A 23447-nucleotide genomic window follows, 5' to 3' on the forward strand; every position below is an offset into this window, starting at 1 on the left:
CCAGCCAAAGAAAGAAGACAGAAATATTTAAGACCTCCTGAATTTGCAATTTTTTTACTTTCTCCAAACTCTGGGAGGGATTCTTTAAAATGTATTACTCAGCTTAGCAGTGCAATAGAAAAGGCCATTAAGACATGGGACAACCATGTCCCAGTGTGCTCAGACAAGAAAGCCTTTGAGCAAGCAGCATTTGGTTAGCTCATACTTCTTCCCTGGCTGGAGCTGGCTGTCCAGAATTTTAATGTCTTCTCAGGAAAAAAAAAAAAAAAAAAAAAAAACCACCAAAAAAAACCAAAAAAACCAAAAAAACCCCAAAAACCTCAGCTTTTTGGCTGTGAATAAAAAGCAGTCAAATGTGAAACCATGCACTGGGGCACACAGGTTTAGTTTAACTACAAGGGATGCTCATTTTAGAGGTGGATGACAAGTGTTATCATTTCAGCATCACTACCTGCCACACAGCTGATGAAAAAGCAGAAAGCAGCAGATGGAACAGTCACACAGGGAATTTGGTTAATTGTCTGTAAGCAAGCAGTACAGATAGGTAGTTCTGGAATGGTGAGCAGAGCCTGGAGGAGAGTGGACCTTACATTCACCCTGTCCTGGGCCTCACTCTGGAGAGTGAACATCAATCTATTGCACATCTCCTTCGTATTTTCTCTGGGCTGGGAAAAATGACACAAGCAAAATAGCAAGATTATAATGTGCAGAGATGTGATACTGGAGGCTGAGGAACCGAGTCTACAGAACACACATGAGTCAATGAGCCTTGCCAGCAGACTGGCAGCATTTCCCAAAACCCAGTTCTGCAGGAAGAATAGGGAATGTGCCCAAATAAAGAGAACTGCAGACCAAAACAGGGAGAGGTGACAGTCTCAGAAAAGTTCACTCTGATGTAAATTAGGGAGCTATTATTTGTTAGTAGGTTCAAATTTGTTTTTGGAAGTCTGAAGTGGATGGCACCAGGGAAGGACAGAATTAAAAGGAGTCTTCAGTCCAGGTCTCAGAAAGAACAACATGTGTTAAGGCTTGTTTTACAGAAAGTTTGTGGAAGTTGCATGTATTGGATCAAGCAGGTCCTCGTCATGCTTAACCACCCAGAGTACCTACAAGCAGGATCCCCCACAAGCCCCCTCCCCATCTGGAACATCACCCACCAGGAGCTCCAAAGGCAGCAGGTTGGCCTGCAGATCCAGATGTCCCTGGGTGCACATGGGTCAGCTATTGTCTCCTTTGCATTGGAGAAAGCTGTCTGAATCAAATTCTGTTAAGAAATACTGAATCATCCTCTTTGGGTATTGCTCTGCAGAGAGTTACATTTAAGCCCTGATCTTTTTCCTCTTCTCTGATACAGACTTCCTCTTCCCCAAGACTGGCTCATTACTGGAAGACTGAGGACAGAGCTTCATCTCCATAAAAGAGATGGAGAATTCATGTCCTTTCCATGGCTCCCAGTTCATCCCCTGGGAAAAGACCAAGGAATTTCTTTTACTAAAGTGCCCAGACCAGGTGCTAGGAGTCTACCACTGCCCACCTCAAATACCATTGAACCCTCCAGTAAACAGAGACTTTAATTATAGTCAGTCTTTCAGACACTCTTAATATAGATCAAACCACTGTCTAGCTTGGAACACAACAGGACTGAGCCACCTTCAATCCCAAATTAAGCCTGTACAGTGAGATGTACCCCAAGGCACGCACTAGAAACCAAGGGAAAGGTTACATCAGACAGTGAGCAAGCATCCCAGGGTGGCTCCTGCCGAGAGTTCCTTTAGGGGTTCCCCTCAGAGATCAAGACAGCTCCGCCTCAAGTATCTCTGCCCACCAGAAGCAGGGAGCCATCAGCTCTGTGCCGAGAGTTGAGTTACAAGTCTGTGTCTTGAGAGAGCCGCAAGCCTTTTAGGGGCTGCAGTTTGTGTCGCGTGGAATGAGGTGCCCTGAGGAAATGTGTGAGCCGAAGGGAGCCGAGGTGTGGGGAATGGGCGAATGGAGGCGATAATAGGCGATAATGGGCGAGAATAGGCGAGCGTAGGCGAAAGTAGCCGAAGCGGACCGCGGAGCCGAGTCCAGCCGGACCGAGCCGAGCTCCGCCGAGCGCAGCATCCCGGGCAGGGCGGGGCGCCGGAGCCGGGGCGCTGTGAGGCTCCGCGTCCTGTCCCTCTCTCTACCGCTCCTTTCTCCTCCCCGTATTCCCCTCAGTTATCTCTCTTTCCCCGTTTCCATCTCCCCACCCCCAAACCCGGCTCCTTCCCGTCCTGTCCCTGCCCCGCTACTCCGTTCCATTACCCGTCTCTCCCTCCTCTGTCCACCGTCCCTCTTCCTCCCCTGCCGGCCTTTCCCTTCCCCGCCCGCTTTCCTCCGCAGCCCGACCTCCCTCCCCACCCTTTCCATGCCCCGCTCTCCCTCCTCTCTTCCCGTCGCCCTTCGCTTCTTTCCCCCGCAGCCGCGGGGCTCGGGGCGCGGAGAATAAAGCCCCGAGGGCCGGAGCCCGGCGCCCTCCGGCCCTGGCGGGAGTCCCCGCACGGGGCCGGAGCTCTCGGCGGATCCCCCCGCGCCGCTCGGACACCGCCCCGGCGCTGCCGGACCTGCGGCTCCGCCACCATCGCGCTGAGAGCGGCCCCGCTCTGCGCCGTGCCGGCCGTGCCGCGTCCCCGCCGCCTCTGCCGCTCCCAATTTCTGCCCCTGGCCTGCGACAGCGAGGCGGGGCGGGGGCTTCACGCCTTCTGGGGGCTGCCCCCCCTTTCCTTTTGCGGCGGAGTCCCTTTCGGGGGGGATGGAGGTGTGGAAAGGGCTGGAAGGGAGTGCTGGGCTGCTGTGCAGGGCGCTTGGACTCGTCCTGTGCCTTCTTTGGGGGTCAGGAAAAGGGGCTGAAGACTCGGGGCTCTGCTGTCATTTGGGGCACCCCGAGGTCCCTAGGAGAGGGAGGCACACTGCGGTGGGGGAGCGGGTGGGTGGCGAATGAGGGGTGGGGGTCACGCTGGGTGCCGTCCCGCAGAGGGACCTAAAGCTGCCTCAAACTTCCCAGGGAGGGCTGTGTGTAGAATACTAAAACCTGGCAGGTGTTTCGTTTTCACAGCTCTTGGTAAAGAATAGGAATCTATCGCTAAACTCATTTGGAAAGAAGCCCTCTCTCTGTCCGCTCCTTTGTACCCAGGAGTGCAGGAAACTCTGATTGGGGATGGGCAGTAGTTTTGAAAATCATGCCCTAGCCTTTTTCTCTAGGAATGAATGAACCAAGCAAGTGTCCCGAAAGCACCGGGGCAGCTGCAGGGGCTGAAGGGAACAGAAAGGGCTCTCCGGCACCTTTTGCCTCCGTTCTCTGCCGTCTGCCGAAACGAAGACCTGTAAAATCCTAGCTCTGCCTTTTATTTAACGTGTTCTTACTTCCTATTTATGTCATCACAGAAAGCAAGGAAAGAAGAAATGGGACTGGTTCCTACTATTGCTCCGTGCAGGCATTTTTAAAGGCTGCTGTACTTCTGTCCTCTTTTTCCACTCCAAGCTTGACTTTTCCCCTCCTTTTCCGAGGTCTGCTGCTTTGGGTGTCCCAAGGAGGGCCGGGTTCCTCAGCAGGGGTCTTAGGAGTTGGTGCCGATTCTGCTTTTTCCGAAGGTGTAGCAAAGTGTGCTACAAAGTGTGCTACTATTTTCTCCAGGGGAAAGCCTTCTCTCAATGACCATCAATGCACGCATGTGCTTTAATCGTGTAACCAGATGGATTAAGAAAAGCCAACACCCGTAGCAGATTTCTGTTTGATCTGTGTCTGTGAGAAGTGGGTGTGTGCTGGAGAGGGAGAGACGCTGTTTGGAGGGCGGCAACAGCGGCAGGTGCGAGCTGTGAGGATGAGGAGGGCTCAGAGTAGCCCCAGGTGCGAGCTGTGAGGATGATGAGGAGGGGGCGGCTCCTCCGGGGGCTGATTTAAGGGGTTTTTCTCACATCGCTCTTGCATGGAGCTGCTGGAGGAGAGGAGTTTATGGGGGGCTCCCGGGGCTGTCTCATGGAAGGACGGTAAGCACTTCGGAAAGGATTTGGGGGATCATTTGGATACGTGGAGCTTTGCTCAAAGGAGGCGCCGAGGGAACAAACCTTTGTGCCGAGAAGCAGCGGCCAAACAGGTGAGCCGGTGCGCCTTTGTAGCGGGGACTTTTCTCCTTTCCCTTTTGAATTTCGTCCTCCTGAGGTTGAAATGAGGGGGCTGCCCTGTTGTCCCGCCTTTTAAGGGGTTTGGATTGAGGTAAAATTGTGCCTTTTGCCATCATTTGAGGCAAGCCCCTTCTTTTCTGCTCTTCTAGGGGATGCGATGGAAGGGGAGCCCACATTTCTTTGCCCTTGTTGAGGTGAAATGAGCGCCCGAGCGTGGCGTCAGTTCCGGGGCTTCAAAGGAAGGGAGGCACAGCTGTGGCAGCGCTGGCAGGGTGGGCATGGGGCTGTGCCGCTGCCTTTGGGGCGCTTCTTCTGCCCCTGGCCCGGCAGCGAAGGGTCCGGCGCGGGAGCCCCGCTGGCAGTGGCTGGGGATGGCCGAGGCGGGAGGGGAGTTTGGCGCGGCGGGGCTGCCGCGGGACTGCCGGAGCCGCGCCGGTGCGAGCCGTGCGGAGCCGAGGGGAGCTTTGGCCGGGCCGGCGGGCGGGGCAGGCGGCGCGGGCGCTGCGCCGGTGCCGGCCGGTGCCGCCGCTCCGTCCGCTCCGGGCGCGGGGCTCGGGCGCCGCCGGGGCCCCCCGGGCCCGGTGCCGGCCCCGCCGGGCCGGGGGGAGCGGGCGGGGGTCTCCCGGCGCGGCGCCGCCTGTGCCTGCCCGAGGAGCCGCTTTCCTGCCGGGAGCCGTGCTCCGCCCGGTGCCGGGAGCGCGGATTTTCATTTTCCAGCGTTCCTTGCTGTGTTGGTTTTGAGGAGTTTATTGGATCGTTTTCTTTTGTTCGTAGTTGGTGTATGAGAAGGGTCGTGGTGTACTTGTTGGTTGTTATGGTTCTTGGTTCAGGTGCTGATGACAAGGGTTTTTTTGGATTGAGTTTGTTGTTGGATTTTTTTTTTCTTTTGTGGGATATGTTGGATTTTTTATTTTTCTTTATATTAGAAAAATATAATTGTAGTTATCTTCTTAAAGGATGTGTTTTGAAAGGTTTACAATGGTTTTTATGGGTTGTAGCATGAAGTAGAGGGTTGGTTTTTAATTAGGCTGTGGTGGCTTTTATTAGTGTGAGTATGTAGTGTTTGTTTTGGTGGGTTTGAGGTAGTGTCCTGTAGTTAATTAGTAATCTTTTTTGGTTTTTTTAAAAATATTGATAATTGCATTCTTGTTAATTCTCTTATAGAGGTTTTATTAATTTGGTTTGTTTAATTGTCTTGGATGTTTTATTGTTACCGGCAATTTGGGTGTTATTGTTTATGGTTACCTTTCTCTTTTGGCGACGTGTTTATTTCTAGGTGGTGTTTGTATTTTGATGGTTTGAGGCATTATGGCTTTATTGAGTTAGGAATAATTTTTTTTTGTTGTTAATTTAAGTTTATTTATTCGGGGTTTTTTTTAGTTTGATGTATTTGTTGGTTGCTTTTTATTTGTGTATTTATACGGTGGATTTTTTAGGTAGTTTTTTATTTGGGTACTTTTTATTGTCTAGTGGTTTAGATTTTTTAAATATCGTTTATTACTTTGGTTTTTAAAGTTAACTTAGCAGAGTACTTGTTACTCTTTGAGTTAGTGTGGAGGTATGGTTGTCATTTTTAGTAGCTTTCAGGGTCTGTTGTATGGTTTGAAGTTTAGTAAGTTGGTTGGACTTCTTTTTCTAGTGAGTTTTGTGATTTGTTTTGTGGGTTTCTTTAGGGCTGTTTTTTATTTTTGTTTCATTTTTGTGATGTGTTTCGCTGACAAGTGTTAGTGAAAAGAGTGTAGCGTGGGTTTGTTTTTGCTGGTAGCCGGTTCTATGGTGGTGTATTTTTAGTTTGAGTTGTTTGTTTTTGGTTTTCTGTTGTTAGAGAACAAAGTATTTATTTTGGGCTTAATTTGTAATTATTTTTAAGGTTTTAGGGCGATTGAGATTTTTGATACGGATGTCCTGTATGAAAGAGTTAATTTATTTGCTTTATGTGGAATTGATGGCAGGGTAGAGGACATTTTTGTATAGAATGTGTATTTTAATCATAGTATTAAAATAATACCATGGTAAGAGGGGCTGTGTTTTATTCTCTGTGTTCGAGGTGGTTTGGCATTTTCTTATAGGTTGGGCTTTTTTTTTGTTGGCTCGTGGAGCCATTCTGACTTTTTTTTGATGAAATTGGTGGGAATTTGATGTTTCTTTTGTTATTTTATTTTTAGGAATTGTATCTTTGCAGTAGTCTTTTTGATTTTGCTTTTTTTTTTTGTGGTGTAGTAGTCTTTTAGAAGAATTTGGCTGATTTTTAAAAATATTTTTGTTATACTTTTCATCTAATGTTGTTGGATTATTACAGATATTTTGGAGTTTGATTTTTTTAGGTTTCATTTGGAGGAATTTATGCTAGATGGTAGGACTGTGTTTTTATTTTTGGGGTAGTTGGTTGTAGGTGTATTGTATGTTTTTCAAATGAAGGTAAAATGAGGTTTGTAATCAGTTGTTAGAGGAATGGAGAAAAATGTATTGGTAATGTTTACAGTGGTGTGTTATTTTGTGGTTTTTGATTTTAGTTGGTATTGGAGTTTTAATAAGTTTGGTACAGTAGTGTTTAATGGTGGAGTTATTCAAGGTATGATAGTTTAGAGGTAATTCTTATTTGTTTTAGATTTGTGTGTAGGTTAGAGGAGGTTGTTGAAGGGCGAGTGTGTTTTGTAGATGAATTTTAGTGCTTCAGTTTATAGAGCATTTTTTGGATGGGAGTTACAGTATTTTGACTTGTTTGGCATCACTGGTGATGTATTGTTCAGGTGGTGAGGAGTATTTGTTGGTTTTTTTTAAAGAAGGTTTATTGTCGATAGTTTTAGATAGTTGTGGCGGGTTGCTTAATTGTTTGATGTTTTTTAGCTTTTTAGTAGTTATTTAAAATATGTTAGAGTTTTTTTTGGGTTTATTGAATTACTTGATTTTGAGGAAGTTCCGATTTAGAATGTATGGTTTTTTTGGCTTAAAATAAAAATGCTATATTTTTAGTGAGACTTATTTTTCTTTTCTTTTCTTACTGCTATATTTTGTGATATTTGTCTTAGGTTAGAATTAGGAATAGCTTTATTTTTATATGTTGAAATGAGGGTGGTGTGTACTGTGTACTGGTGTTCATAAAGGTTTAATATTTTTGTGGTTCTGATGTGTTAGGTTAATGAACTTATAAAGTTTACTAGACTTTTTGTTTTTATTTTGATACAGGTAGGGTTTTCTTCATTTTAAGGATTTCTTCGGCACAGATTGAGAGGCCTTATTGAGGGGAAAGGACAGGGTGTCTCTGTTAATCTATTTGGCAATTTGGATATTGGGTAAATAAAGTTAATATTTTGGTAGAATTTTTGGGTTTAGTTAATTTATTTATTTATGAATTTGTGTGCCTACAGCTGTAGTGTCTCTGCTGACACTCTGAGTATCCATTCATGTCTGTGTGCATTAGGCAGTCCAGTCGTGTAACACCGAGACCCCCTCTGCAACCAGCCCGCAGACCCGCTCCTTCGACCTCGTGGGAATTCGGGAAGCGGCACACGGCTCTGCGAGGGAGCCTGGATCTCTGTCACTTGAAGGTGTCACCCAGGGAGCTTTCAGGAGCAGCTGAGGAGTTGCTGTAAGTCGAGGAAAAACTAGTGAGGTGGAGCCAGGGTCCGCTATAGTTTTGGGCACGCCACATCACCTCGTCTCCTCTTCAGCCAGGCAGATCCTGCCAGGAGGGCGTGGGTGAAGCGTGCAGCCCGAGGAGCCCAGCGTTCTTAGGAGAATGGCGAGTAGCAGGATTGCTGGCTTTTGTCCATTGTGCAGCTAAGATCATGCAGTGATGTTTGGTGTTTTTGATTCTAGCTGAGCAAAGGACCACAGCCCGGTGACCATAGGACATTCCCAGCAGATGAGGCAGCCTCCATTAAAAAGCAACATGGATTCTCATCCCCAGATGTCTGAGAGATAAGTTCAGGGCTAAGGCCCACAGAGGGGATGAAAGCAAAGTGCTGGGAGGGCCTTTTGAAACAGCTTTGGGGGCGGGGATGTTTGAGAAGTGTCCCCTTAGACCCTCTAAAGGGAAAGTGTCTGTTTTGATCACAGTGCTGAGGTGCGCAGGGCAGAGCAGTTCCGGTGTGTGTCCTGTCACTTGTCTCTGGTGCACTCTTTGTTGTTTGGGTCTCTTGGTCCTTTCTTCTCATCAAAAGCTCTCTCTCCCTCTCCTGTCCCCTCTTTTGTCACATCCTGTCCTGTGTCACGGGTGTCTGCACTAATTTGTCCTGGAGCTGCTCTGCCCTGCTGCCTAGCCTGTAATAGCACAAGTCCTGGGGACTTGAAATTGGTAATGCAGGGTGTATTTGAGCTCTAGATTGTATTAGGAGATTGATGTAAGATGTTTGGTGCTGTTAAGTTGTCTTGCAGCCTTTTAACACTAGTCCTAACTTCCTTTCAGATGCAGAAGGTTCAAATCCTTGGCAGAGGGCCCCAGTGCTGGGTGTGGAATTTCCCATGAGTTGGTCAGTCATTGTTTGCATTTGCAGGGGAAGCCTGAATGGTGACTGTTCCAGCAGTGTTCTTTGCCTTTATTTTTAGGAGGTCCAGGCTGATAGCAGCAGTGAAGGCCCAGTGTGCCAGGTGAGCAGTGGACAGAAGCAGTTGTTCTTGCTCAGGTTTCAGTTTTTATTGCAGCTGTAAGCATCCTTTCTCATTTTTGTGCTTTAGGGAAGCGACTTGGACTACACATACCTCTGTCACCAACTGGCTGAAGGACCAGGTTTCATGCACTTGTGATCTCGGTGGAAGTATTCCAGGACCCTGTGATGAAACCTTCCAATTTTGCATGTCAAGGTCCCATCCTGGTATCCCAGAGGAATGGCCGAGGAGTTGCAGTGCGTCTGGGGGCTAGGGAGGAGGTGTGAGAGTCCACTCATGTTTGAGCAATGCTATGTCGCCGTGTCTCCACTTAACTTAGGCGTACCCTGCAATGACGGCGTCAGAATCCAAGCATGCCCGAAGTGTGCTGGCCGGAGAACCCGGGCATTCTGAGGAGAATGGTGAGTAGCAGAATTATCAGTTTTTGCTCGATGTACTGTTAAGACTGTGCACTGATGTTTGGTTTTCTTTCTCTTGGCAGACCAAGAGGTGACAGCCATAACTTACCAGACAGGGAGATGGCCTTCTTCTGGAGCCAACAGGGATTTGCATCCCCAGATGCATGCAAGATAAGTGGAAGGTTATGACCCACAGAGGGGATGGAAGTGGGGTGCTGGGTTGGGACTTTCTAGAAAGGGTTTTGATGTCCAAGAAGCGTATACTTAGTCCACCTAAAGGGAAAGTGTCTGTTTTAATCACAGTGCTGAGGTGCGCAGGGCAGAGCAGTTCTGGTGTGTTTCCTGTCACTTGTCTCTGGTGCACTCTGTGTTCTTTGGGTCTCTGAGTCCTTTCTTCTTGTCGAAAGCTCTCGCTCCCTGTCCTGTCCCCTCGATGGTCATGTCCTGTCCTGTGTCACGGGTGTCTGCACGTATTTGTCCTGGAGCTGCTCTGCCCTGCTGCCTAGCCTGTAACAGCACAAGTCCTGGGGACTTGAAATTGGTAATGCAGGGTGTATTTGGTCTCTAGCTGTTGCTTGTGTCCATTGTTTGCCCTAACATTTTTGGTGCTGTTAAGTTGTCCTGCAGCTGTTTTACACTAGTCCTAACATCCTTTCAGATGCAGACAGTTCAAATAAGTGGCAGAAGGCCCCAGTGCTGTGTGAGGGTGCTGCCATGAGCAGGTCAGTCATTGTTTGCATTTGCAAGGGAAGCCTAAATGGTTACTGTGTTACAGCAGTGTTCTTTGACTTCATTTTTAGGAGGTCCAGGCAGATAGCAGCAGTGAAGGCCCAGTGTGCCAGGTGAGCAGTGGACAGAAGCAGTTGTTCTTGCTCAGGTCTCAATGTTTGGTGCAACTCTAAGCATCCATTCTTGTTTGTGTGCTTTAGGGAAGCCACTTGGAGTATGCCAAGCTCCTCTCACCAGCTGGCCGATGGACTTCCTGCGCTTGTGAGTCCTCTGGAAGTATTTCAGGACTCTTGAGATGAAGCCTTGAAATTTTGTATTTCAAGATGGCATCCGGGTAGCCTTTGGCAATGGCCAAGGAGCTGTGGTGAGACGCTGAGATAGAGAGGGCGAGCCAAGGTCCACTTTGGTTTCAGCAGTGCTGAGTCACTTTGTCTCTTCTTAACCCAGGCAGACGATGAGAGATGACGATGGCAGCCTCTGAGCATTGCCAAAGTGTGGGGCCCGAGCAACCAGGCATTTGTACGAGATCGGTGAGTAGCAGAATTGCTGGGTTTTGTCCATTGTGCAGATAAGATCATGCAGTGATGTTTGGTGTCCTTGATTGTAGCTGAGCACGGGACTACAGCCCGGTGACCATAGGACATTCCCAGCAGACAAGGCAGCCTCCATTAAAAAGCGACATGGATTGTCATCCCCAGATGCCCAAGAGATAAGTCGAGGGCTAGGGCCCACGGAGGGGACAAAAGTGAGGTGGTGGGAGGGCCTTTTAAATCAGCTCTGGGGGTGGGGATGTTTGAGAAGTGTCCCTTTAGGCCACCTGAAGGGAAAATGCTTCTTTTGATCACAGTGCTGAGGTGCGCAGGGCAGAGCAGTTCCGGTGTGTGTCCTGTCACTTGTCTCTGGTGCACTCTGTGTTCTTTGGGTCTCCGAGTCCTTTCTTCTTGTCGAAAGCTCTCGCTCCCTGTCCTGTCCCCTCGATTGTCATGTCCTGTCCTGTGTCACGGGTGTCTGCACGTATTTGTCCTGGAGCTGCTCTGCCCTGCTGCCTAGCCTGTAATAGCACAAGTCCTGGGGACTTGAAATTGGTAATGCAGGGTGTATTTGGGCTCTAGTTTTTATTTGTTGATTGCCCTAACATTTTTGGTTCTATTAAGTTGTCCTGCAGCTGTTTCACACTAGTCCTAACTTCCTTTCAGATGCAGACAGTTCAAATAAGTGGCAGAGAGCCCCAGTGCTCGGTGAGGGTGTTGCCATGAGCAGGTCAGTCATTGTTTGCATTTGCAGGGGAAGCCTGAATGGTGACTGTTACAGCAGTGTTCTTTGACTTCATTTTTAGGAGGTCCAGGCAGATAGCAGCAGTGAAGGCCCAGTGTGCCAGGTGAGCAGTGGACAGAAGCAGTTGTTCTTGCTCAGGTCTCAATGTTTGGTGCAACTCTAAGCATCCATTCTTGTTTTTGTGCTTTAGGGAATCATCTCAGTGTGCGCATACCTTTGTCACCAACTGGCTGAAGGACCAGGTTTCATGCACTTGTGATCTCGCTGGAAGCATTGCAGGACCCTGTGATGGACCTTCCAGTTTTGCATTTCAAGGCCCCATCCTGGTAGCCCAGAGGAATGGCTGAGCAGTTGCAGTGAGTCGGGGAGGTAGGGAGGAGGAGTGAGAGTCCACTTGTGTTTCAGCAATGCCATGTTGCCTTGTCTTCACTTAACCTAGGTGTACCCTGCAATGACGGCGTCAGAATCCAAGCACGCCCGACGCGTGCAGGCCAAGAACCCGAGCATTCTGAGGAGGATGGTGAGTAGCAGAATTATCAGTTTTTGCTCGATGTACTGTTAAGACTGTGCACTGATATTTGGTTTTCTTTCTCTTGGCAGACCAAGAAGTGACAGCTATAACTTACCAGGCAGGCAGACGGCGTCCTTCTGCAGCCAACAGGGATTTGCATCCCCAGATGTGTGCAAGATAAGTGGAGGGTCATGACCCACAGAGGGGATAAAAGCAGGGTGCTGGGTTGGGCCTTTCTAGAAGGGCTTTTGATGTCCAAGAAGCGTATACTTAGTCCACCTAAAGGGAAAGTGTCTGTTTTAATCACAGTGCTGAGGTGCGCAGGGCAGAGCAGTTCTGGTGTGTTTCCTGTCACTTGTCTCTGGTGCACTCTGTGTTCTTTGGGTCTCTGAGTCCTTTCTTCTTGTCGAAAGCTCTCGCTCCCTGTCCTGTCCCCTCGATGGTCATGTCCTGTCCTGTGTCACGGGTGTCTGCACGTATTTGTCCCGGAGCTGCTCTGCCCTGCTGCCTAGCCCGTAATAGCACAAGTCCTGTGAACTTGAAATTGGTAATGCAGGGTGTATTTGGTCTCTAGCTGTTGCTTGTGTCCATTGTTTGCCCTAACATTTTTGGTGCTGTTAAGTTGCCCTGCAGCTGTTTCACACTAGTCCTAACATCCTTTCAGATGCAGACAGTTCAAATCAGTGGCAGAAGGCCCCAGTGCTGGGTGAGGGTGTTGCCATGAGCAGGTCAGTCATTGTTTGCATTTGCAAGGGAAGCCTAAATGGTTACTGTGTTACAGCAGTGTTCTTTGCCTTTTTTTTAGGAGGTCCAGGCAGATAGCAGCAGTGAAGGCCCAGTGTGCCAGGTGAGCAGTGGACAGAAGCAGTTGTTCTTGCTCAGGTCTCAATGTTTGGTGCAACTCTAAGCATCCATTCTTGTTTGTGTGCTTTAGGGAAGCCACTTGGAGTATGCCAAGCTCCTCTCACCAGCTGGCCGATGGACTTCCTGCGCTTGTGAGTCCTCTGGAAGTATTTCAGGACTCTTGAGATGAAGCCTTGAAATTTTGTATTTCAAGATGGCATCCGGGTAGCCTTTGGCAATGGCCAAGGAGCTGTGGTGAGACGCCGAGATAGAGAGGGGGAGCCAAGGTCCACTTTGGTTTCAGCAGTGCTGAGTCACTTTGTCTCTTCTTAACCCAGGCAGACGATGAGAGATGACGATGGCAGCCTCTGAGCATTGCCAAAGTGTGGGGCCCGAGCAACCAGGCATTCGTACGAGATCGGTGAGTAGCAGAATTGCTGGGTTTTGTCCATTGTGCAGATAAGATCATGCAGTGATGTTTGGTGTCCTTGATTGTAGCTGAGCACGGGACTACAGCCCGGTGACCATAGGACATTCCCAGCAGACAAGGCAGCCTCCATTAAAAAGCGACATGGATTGTCATCCCCAGATGCCCAAGAGATAAGTCGAGGGCTAGGGCCCACGGAGGGGACAAAAGTGAGGTGGTGGGAGGGCCTTTTAAATCAGCTCTGGGGGTGGGGATGTTTGAGAAGTGTCCCTTTAGGCCACCTGAAGGGAAAATGCTTCTTTTGATCACAGTGCTGAGGTGCGCAGGGCAGAGCAGTTCCGGTGTGTGTCCTGTCACTTGTCTCTGGTGCACTCTGTGTTCTTTGGGTCTCCGAGTCCTTTCTTCTTGTCGAAAGCTCTCGCTCCCTGTCCTGTCCCCTCGATTGTCATGTCCTGTCCTGTGTCACGGGTGTCTGCACATATTTGTCCCGGAGCTGCTCTGCCCTGCTGCCTAGCCCGTAATAGCACAAGTCCTGGGGACTTGAAATTGGTAATGCAGGGTGTATTTGGGCTCTAGTTTTTATTTGTTGATTGCCCTAACATTTTTGGTTCCATTAAGTTGTCCTGCAGCTGTTTCACACTAGTCCTAACTTCCTTTCAGATGCAGACAGTTCAAATAAGTGGCAGAGAGCCCCAGTGCTCGGTGAGGGTGTTGCCATGAGCAGGTCAGTCATTGTTTGCATTTGCAGGGGAAGCCTGAATGGTGACTGTTACAGCAGTGTTCTTTGACTTCATTTTTAGGAGGTCCAGGCAGATAGCAGCAATGAAGGCCCAGTGTGCCAGGTGAGCAGTGGACAGAAGCAGTTGTTCTTGCTCAGGTCTCAATGTTTGGTGCAACTCTAAGCATCCATTCTTGTTTTTGTGCTTTAGGGAATCATCTCAGTGTGCACACACCTCTGTCACCAACTGGCTGAAGGACCAGGTTTCATGCACTTGTGATCTCGCTGGAAGCATTGCAGGACCCTGTGATGGACCTTCCAGTTTTGCATTTCAAGGCCCCATCCTGGTAGCCCAGAGGAATGGCTGAGCAGTTGCAGTGAGTCGGGGAGGTAGGGAGGAGGAGTGAGAGTCCACTTGTGTTTCAGCAATGCCATGTTGCCTTGTCTTCACTTAACCTAGGTGTACCCTGCAATGACGGCGTCAGAATCCAAGCACGCCCGACGCGTGCAGGCCAAGAACCCGAGCATTCTGAGGAGGATGGTGAGTAGCAGAATTATCAGTTTTTGCTCGATGTACTGTTAAGACTGTGCACTGATATTTGGTTTTCTTTCTCTTGGCAGACCAAGAAGTGACAGCTATAACTTACCAGGCAGGCAGACGGCGTCCTTCTGCAGCCAACAGGGATTTGCATCCCCAGATGTGTGCAAGATAAGTGGAGGGTCATGACCCACAGAGGGGATAAAAGCAGGGTGCTGGGTTGGGCCTTTCTAGAAGGGCTTTTGATGTCCAAGAAGCGTATACTTAGTCCACCTAAAGGGAAAGTGTCTGTTTTAATCACAGTGCTGAGGTGCGCAGGGCAGAGCAGTTCTGGTGTGTTTCCTGTCACTTGTCTCTGGTGCACTCTGTGTTCTTTGGGTCTCTGAGTCCTTTCTTCTTGTCGAAAGCTCTCGCTCCCTGTCCTGTCCCCTCGATGGTCATGTCCTGTCCTGTGTCACGGGTGTCTGCACGTATTTGTCCCGGAGCTGCTCTGCCCTGCTGCCTAGCCTGTAACAGCACACGTCCTGGGGACTTGAAATTGGTAATGCAGGGTGTATTTGGTCTCTAGCTGTTGCTTGTGTCCATTGTTTGCCCTAACATTTTTGGTGCTGTTAAGTTGTCCTGCAGCTGTTTTACACTAGTCCTAACTTCCTTTCAGATGCAGACAGTTCAAATCAGTGGCAGAAGGCCCCAGTGCTGGGTGAGGGTGTTGCCATGAGCAGGTCAGTCATTGTTTGCCTTTGCAGGGGAAGCCTAAATGGTTACTGTGTTACAGCAGTGTTCTTTGCCTTTTTTTTAGGAGGTCCAGGCAGATAGCAGCAGTGAAGGCCCAGTGTGCCAGGTGAGCAGTGGACAGAAGCAGTTGTTCTTGCTCAGGTCTCAATGTTTGGTGCAACTCTAAGCATCCATTCTTGTTTGTGTGCTTTAGGGAAGCCACTTGGAGTATGCCAAGCTCCTCTCACCAGCTGGCCGATGGACTTCCTGCGCTTGTGAGTCCTCTGGAAGTATTTCAGGACTCTTGAGATGAAGCCTTGAAATTTTGTATTTCAAGATGGCATCCGGGTAGCCTTTGGCAATGGCCAAGGAGCTGTGGTGAGACGCCGAGATAGAGAGGGGGAGCCAAGGTCCACTTTGGTTTCAGCAGTGCTGAGTCACTTTGTCTCTTCTTAACCCAGGCAGACGATGAGAGATGACGATGGCAGCCTCTGAGCATTGCCAAAGTGTGGGGCCCGAGCAACCAGGCATTCGTACGAGATCGGTGAGTAGCAGAATTGCTGGGTTTTGTCCATTGTGCAGATAAGATCATGCAGTGATGTTTGGTGTCCTTGATTGTAGCTGAGCACGGGACTACAGCCCGGTGACCATAGGACATTCCCAGCAGACAAGGCAGCCTCCATTAAAAAGCGACATGGATTGTCATCCCCAGATGCCCAAGAGATAAGTCGAGGGCTAGGGCCCACGGAGGGGACAAAAGTGAGGTGGTGGGAGGGCCTTTTAAATCAGCTCTGGGGGTGGGGATGTTTGAGAAGTGTCCCTTTAGGCCACCTGAAGGGAAAATGCTTCTTTTGATCACAGTGCTGAGGTGCGCAGGGCAGAGCAGTTCCGGTGTGTGTCCTGTCACTTGTCTCTGGTGCACTCTGTGTTCTTTGGGTCTCCGAGTCCTTTCTTCTTGTCGAAAGCTCCCGCTCCCTGTCCTGTCCCCTCGATTATCATGTCCTGTCCTGTGTCACGGGTGTCTGCACATATTTGTCCTGGAGCTGCTCTGCCCTGCTGCCTAGGCCGTAATAGCACAAGTCCTGGGGACTTGAAATTGGTAATGCAGGGTGTATTTGGGCTCTAGTTTTTATTTGTTGATTGCCCTAACATTTTTGGTTCTATTAAGTTGTCCTGCAGCTGTTTCACACTAGTCCTAACATCCTTTCAGATGCAGACAGTTCAAATCAGTGGCAGAGAGCCCCAGTGCTCCGTGAGGGTGTTGCCATGAGCAGGTCAGTCATTGTTTGCATTTGCAGGGGAAGCCTAGATGGTGACTTTGTTACAGCAGTCTTTATTTTTAGGAGGTCCAGGCAGATAGCAGCAGTCAAGGCCCAATGTCCAAGGGGAGCAGTGGACAGAAGCAGTTGTTTTTACTCAGCTTTCGGTTTCTGGTGCAATTCCAAGCATCCTTTCTCATTTTTGTGCTTTAGGGAATCGACTCGGAGTACTCATACCTCCATCACCAACTGGCCAACGGACCGGTGCCAGGAGCGTGGCTTCTCGTTTTCCAGCCTTCCTTGCTGTGGTGGTTTTGAGGAACTTACTGGATGGTTTTCTTTTGTTCATAGTTGGTGTAGGAGAAGGGCCATGGTGTGCTTTTTGCTTGTTACAGTTCTTGCTTCAGGTGCTCATGACAAGTGTTTTTTTTGGGTTGAGTCTTGTGGTTGGATTTCTTTTTGATGGGTTCTTATGTTTTTGAAGGATGTGTTTTTAAAGGTTTATAATGTTTTTTATGGGTCATAGCATGAAGTAGAGGGTAGGTTTTTAATTCGGCTGTGGAGGCTTTTATTGGCGTGAGTATGTAGTGGTTTATTTTGGTTGGTTTGAGGTAGTGTCCTGTAGTTAATTATTGAGGTTTTTTCAATATTGATAATTGCATTCTTGTTTATTATGTTGTAGGGGTTTTATTTGTCTTGTTTGATTGCTTTGTGTGTTTTATTGTCTCAGACAATTTGGGAGTTATTATTTATGGTTACTTTTCTCTTTTGGTGACATGTTTATTTCTAGGTGGTATTTGTGTTTTGATGGTTTAAGGCATTCTGAGGTCCTTGAGTTAGGAATTATTATTTTGTTGTTGTGAATATATATTTTTTTTTGTAGTTGGATGTATTTGTTGGTTTTTATTAGTTTGATTTTTGGGAACATGGGTATTTCTATGGTGGATCTTTATAGCTAGGTATTTTATTTGGGTGGTGAGTTTTTTGTTTCTTCATGGTTTCGATTTTTTTTATATCTGTAATTATTTTGGGGGAGTTTAGTTAATTTTTTAGAGTATTGGGTTCTCTTGATGAGTTAGTGTAGTGGTAGGGTATTGTTTGGGTTTTTTTTAGAAACATTTGGGATCTGTTGTATGGTTTGGAGTATAAGAGGTTAGTTGAAGAGTTTTTTTCTTTTTAGTGTTTTTTTTTTGTTTTGTGTGGGTTTTTATAGGTGGGTTTTTTTTAATTAATGTTCCATTTTTGTTATGTGATAAGAACTGTTAGTGAAAGGAGCATAGTGGGTTTTTTTTTGCTGGTAGTTGGTTGGCTGGTGGAGCCTTTCTGAATTTTTTGGATGGTATTCTTGGTTATTCGATGCTGTTTGTTATGGCATTTTATTTTTAGGAATTGGATTATAACTGCAGAGTTCTAACTGTAACTCTAATGAAACAAAACACATGCATAAATATGAAAATGGGAATATAAAACTTCAATTTTAATTATAAATGGAAAACATATGAATAAAACATGTAACATGAATAATGTTATCCATTACTATTAGGTATTATATTGTTTGATATATAGTATTTTGTTTATATAAATACAGATAAATATAGATTATAAATATAAATAAAATCCATATAAAATATCCATATTGAGACGTATAATTAATACATGTGGATATATAAATATAAAAATTACTAAATAATAGAAATCAATACAGTACATAATGCATATTTTACTGTGTATGTCCTATTTTAACACATTCTATGTCCTAAATATTATATATCGAAATACGGTACCTCAATATATTGTAATCGAATATATAACAACTTGTAAAAATCAAAAATAGAAAGGTAGAAATATTTAAATATAGTTTAAAATAAAGGGGATTGGATTTTTATTTTGTATTTGGTAGTAGGTAGGGGGTTTTTTATAAAATCTATAAATATAAATAAAATAAAATTAGAAATCTGTGTATAGAAATACATCATAAATACCTTAAGATCAATATAAAAAATTCAAAGCTAAGTAAAAATCAATATTAGCAGTATCTATGAAGTATAATATAAATAATAATTTGTCTATCTTGCTACCTTAATATATATGATATATATTTATAAACAATCACTATAAAGTAGAAATGCAAATGTGACTATAATGATGAAAAAAACATGTAAATATTCAAGTATCGTTTAAAGAAAGGGCTTTTTTTTGCTTTTTATTTGGTTAGAGGCAGGGTTTTAATGGAAGAAAAATGAATATACCTTTTCTTTTGATATCATTCTAAATACAGAAATATATATTCAATGTATGCAGAGATTTTTCTATTCTCTCTCTTCTGATTATTTATTTTCATTTCTATTTTATACTTTCATATAACACCATACATCAATCTACATTTTAAACGTAAATTTGAATATAAATGCGAAATATAGAGATAAATTTAAACGTAGTTTAAAAGAAAAGGGGTTTTTAAAAGATTTTTACTTGGATAGAGGCAGGGGTTTATTTTAAGCAATATAAACCTTTTAGAAATAGAAATCTATCTATAGAAATATGTAAGCAATGTATTAAGCAATGCATAAAAATATAAATTGTAATAAAGGAATAAATGTAAGAAATTATAAAAATACAATTACACATCAATATACGTTATAAATCCGAATGTGAATATAAATATGAAAAATATAAAAATAAAATAGCTTGAAATGCAGTTTAAAAGAGAAGGTTTTTGCTTTTGGTTCCTGTTGGGTTAGAGGCAGGGGTTTTTCTGCTGGCGTTCTTTTCCGCGCGGGATGTTTTGGGGCATTTGCTGCAGGGCAGGTTCCGGAGGGCATCGCGCCCGTTCTTTTCTGCCGCCGGCCCCGCCCGCGGCCCCGAGGCGAGCGGCGGCCCCCGGCGGTGGCGGGCGGCAGTGCTGCCGCCCTGTGGGCAGAGGGCGGTACTGCAGCCCGCCGCCCGCGGCCGCCATCTTGGGAGTGGCTTGTCGCGGACGCGCTTGACCTTCTCGAGATGGCGCGAAAAAGAGGACGTCGGCATTCGAGGACCCGTGTCTGTTTTTTCTACACTGCCTGAATTGTCCCCAACGCCGGCGCCCCCCGACGGGATTTTCCGCGGCGGTTCCGGTGCCGTGCACAGGGGCTGTGGGGTCAGCAGCACCGCGAGCGTGCGGGTTTTTGGCGGGGGCCGACGGGCATCGGCGTAATACGCCTCTCTCCGTCCAGGTCCCCACGGGCCGCCATCTTGCGAGTCCCTGGTGGCGGGCTCGCTTGAAAAGTGCTGCCCCCATTGTGGGCAGAGGGCGGTACTGCAGCCGCCGGTGCCGGGGCGGGAGCGCGCGGCGAGCGGCGCGCGGGGCGGTGTCTGTGAGCGCAGGGCGGGGGGCGGCGGCGGCTCGGGCGGCCCGAGCCTCAAAAACAAGCTCTGGTCAGGAAACAAGCTTGGTGCTTTGCACGCAGACGAGGAATTTCTAGTGCGCATGCGCCTAGCGGCCATGACACTGTACGGAAAACGGAACTGTGCTGTAGGAAGGCGGCCATGATGCTGTACGGAAATTCCAGTGCGCATGCGTTTAGCGGCCATGACACCGCGCGGGAAAATAAAACTACGCATGCGCAAGGCGGCCATGACAGTGTACGGAAAATGGAACTCTGCTGTAGGGAGGCGGCCATGATGCTGTACGGAAAACCCAGTGCGCATGCGCGAGGCGGCCATGACACTGTACGGAAAATGGAACTCTGCTGTAGGAAGGCGGCCATGATGCTGTACGGAAATTCCAGTGCGCATGCGCAAAGCGGGCGTACTGCAAAGGGAACCGCGCATGCGCACTGCGTGGGGGGGGAACCTTGCTATCTGTTTTTTGGGGGTTTGGGATTTTTGGAAATTTGGTGGTTTGGGATTTTGGGAGTTTGGGGGGTTTTGGGGATTTGGGAATTTGGGGTTTGGGATTTTGGGGATTTGGGGTTCGGGTTCCCGGGATCCCGGCCCTGCTCAGCCTCTCCCGGATCCGCAGCAGCTCCGGAACCGCCTCGAAACGGAGCCGCGACCCGCCCGGGTGAGCCTGAAACCCCAAATCCCCCAAAAATCCCCCCAAACCTCAGACATCCCCCAAAAATCCCCTAAATTTCAAATTCCCAAAACCCCCCCCCAAACCCCCCCAAAAACCACTAAACCTCAAAAAAACCCAAAACCCCCAAATCCTCCAAAAATCCCCAAATCCCAAACCCCCAAATCCCCTACATCCCCAAAAACCCCAAATATTCCCCAAAAATCCCCTCAATTCCAAAATCCCAAACCCCAAAAATCCCCCAGATCCCAAACCCCCAAAATCCCCTAAAAATCCCCCCTGAAGTCCCCCAAATCCCCAAAACCCCCCAAATATCCCCCCCAAAAATCCCCCAAACCCCAAAATCCTCCAAAAATCCCCAAATCCCAAACCCCAAAATCCCCTAAATCCCCCCAAACCCCAAAATGCTCCAAAAATCCCCCAAAAATCCCCTAAATCCAAAATCCCAAACCCCAAAAATCCCCTAAATCCCCAAATCCTCCAAAAATCCCCCAAAAATCCCCAAAATCCCAAACACCCAAATCCCCTAAATCCCAAAAAACCCCAAATATTCCCCAAAAATCCCCTAAATTGGGGATTTGGGAATTTTGGGATTTGGGAATTCCCGCCCCTCCCCCCTCCCTCATTCCCGTTTTTTTTTTCAGCTCCCGCTGGGAATTCCGGACCCCCCCGCCCAAACGGCTCCGAGCAGCTCCAGAAAATACCCAAAAAAATTCCCAAAATTCCCAGGAAATCGTGGAGAAAGCGGCGCCGGCCCGGAGGCTGCAGATCCCCGCCGGAAATCCGGGAATTCCGACAGGAAATTCAGGAATTCTGGTGGAAAATTCAGGAATTCCAGAAAGAAATTCGGGAATTCCAGTTGGAAATTCAGGAATTCCATCGGGAAATTCGGGACTCCTGGCTGGAAATGCAGGAATGGCATCAGGAAATCCGGGAATTCTGTCAGGAAATCCGGGAATTCCGGGAATCCCGGTGCGTTCCCAACTTTCCGTGGCTCAGTTTTACGGGAGCCGGAATTACCGGGACCCCCTGGAGCGGAAACGGCTCCGGGAGCTGCTGGGGCACGGAGAGATCCCGGAAAAAACCCGGAATTCCGGGAATTCCGACAGGAAATTCCGGAATCCCGGCGGGAAATCCGGGGATTCCGCCAGGAAATCCGGGAATTCCGCCAGGAAATCTGGGAATTCTGCCAGGAAGGGCAGCTCCAAAGGCAAAGGGAGCAGCGGGAATTCCCGGAATTCCAGGCTGGGGAATTCCAGGATTGAGAATTCCCAGATTTCCAATGTTGAGAACTCCCGGAATTCCAGGATGGGGAATTCCCGGATTTCCGGGATTGGGAATTCCTGCAGAATTCCAGGATGAAGAATTCCCTTATTTGCTTTGATAGACTTTCCTGCCCCTGGCACAGAGGGAGGGGCTATAAACCAAATTGTCATTACAAATCTGTCTGAAAAGGACCTAAAATTAGATGCCATGAAAATGGCTCTGGGAATCCCCAAAGTCCCAGCTACGGTAAGAATCAGACTTTGTGCCTCTGTCCTGGAAGAGCACAGCACTGCAATGCATCCTAACACATTTTGCAACCTTCTAATAGATATATTTCATCTCATGCAAGAAGACAGATGAGTAATTCCCAGGAGCTTCATGCAAAATTGGCCCTAAAGCAGATCCCAGTAGGCATCAAGGTAAGCAAAGAAATGTAGCCCTTTCCATTTTAGCCAGCTGCAGTTGACAACAGATTTCAAATTTAGACTTCAAACATTCTCATGAAGAAATTAACCCTTAGGTTGTTGTGGCTTTACTGTGATCCATGTAAAATAGCACCTTTTCCTTGTGCATTTTTTTTAACACAACACTTTTTTTTTTTTATTTTTTCCTTGCTAGGCTGGATTCTGTATGCTGCAAGGCTGTCATAGCAGGATATGCTGCAAAAGAGTTTGTTGCATCTTCTTCCTGAAAAGTTGGTGGAGTTTCTCTCTATGCAGAGGGTACAACATTTATGGTCAGGACAGGGTTTTCTTGCTTTGTGGTTTTCTTGCTGCTGCTGCTGCTTTTAAAGGGGTCAACACTCTTAGCTCCAGGAAACTGAAACTAAATGTGAGCAGGGACTGGAGGAAGGAAGCAGGGAGGATCCACTACAAGATTCCAAAAACTAAATAAAGCAGGATTCAACTGCCAGTGGCTGAATAGCAGCAATTTATGAGCTGTTCCTCAAAAGCCCCAGACAAGCACCAAGTCCTGTGGGAAGCTGGAGATTGACAGAAGACACCTCCAGAAGAGTCTGCTGTTGAAATTTCCTTTAAGCCTTTTTTTTTTTTTTTTTTTTTTTTTCAAGTGGATCATCCAGACCTGGCAAATGCATAAGGTCAGCCCTTGGAAGAGCAAAAAGCTCTCGCCAAGAAAACCAAACGAGTGGCTGAAATCTGTCCATTTGTCTGCCTGTCTTTTTGGCCTTGGATTACTGTGCTTTTCAAAGCTATTCTTTCATAACTTGGATAAAAAGGTAAATGTTTCATATAGCCCCGCAAGTAGTAATCATCCTGTCCATGCAAAAAAAACCTGCTGCCTGAGGGATGGGCCCCAAACCAGAGGTGTTTCTCATTTACCTACAAAGCGTCTGGCTTTAGCATGTGTAGTCAGTTTTTGTGAACATGTGAGTCCATTGCCTGCTCTAACAGAGTTAGTGACTTACTTTCAGTGGTTGTAGAGAGTTTCCCTGAAACAGCACTGTTTGTAGTCCATTGTGTGACTTAGGAGACACAATAGCCAGACAATTCTGCAAGTGTAATATAACTGTATGTGGTGTTCCCAGAAAATGCTCTGAAGTCTTCTCTCCGTTGCACCATGGTGATAAAAACCACTGCTGCTTTTCAAGCTCCACGAGGCCATGCTGTGCTGTGCTGAAAGGGATAGAAAAGCCAATTAGCTCTGAAAAGTGAAGGGCAGGCAGAGAGGGGTGCTCTGGCCTGGAATTCCCTCCCTTTGGCAGCAGCAAAGGTCAGCTGTGCAGCCAAATTTCAGTGACCACATGTGGATCCAGCTTGTGCGTGTTGCCAGCTATCTGCACAGGGAGTGGGAGAGGGTGGGGAGGAAGAATTGATTCTGGAAGGGGAAAGCCTGAGTTAAAGGGAAAAGTGGAGTGAAATGTGACAGCTGGGATTCCCAGAAGATAGTTTGATGGATGCTGGCCATCCAGCTTCCCTAGAACTCTTTATCAGTAACACCCTCTATAT

The sequence above is a fragment of the Taeniopygia guttata genome, chromosome 8 (genome assembly GCF_048771995.1).
Source record: "Taeniopygia guttata chromosome 8, bTaeGut7.mat, whole genome shotgun sequence".
Classification (NCBI taxonomy): domain Eukaryota; kingdom Metazoa; phylum Chordata; class Aves; order Passeriformes; family Estrildidae; genus Taeniopygia; species Taeniopygia guttata.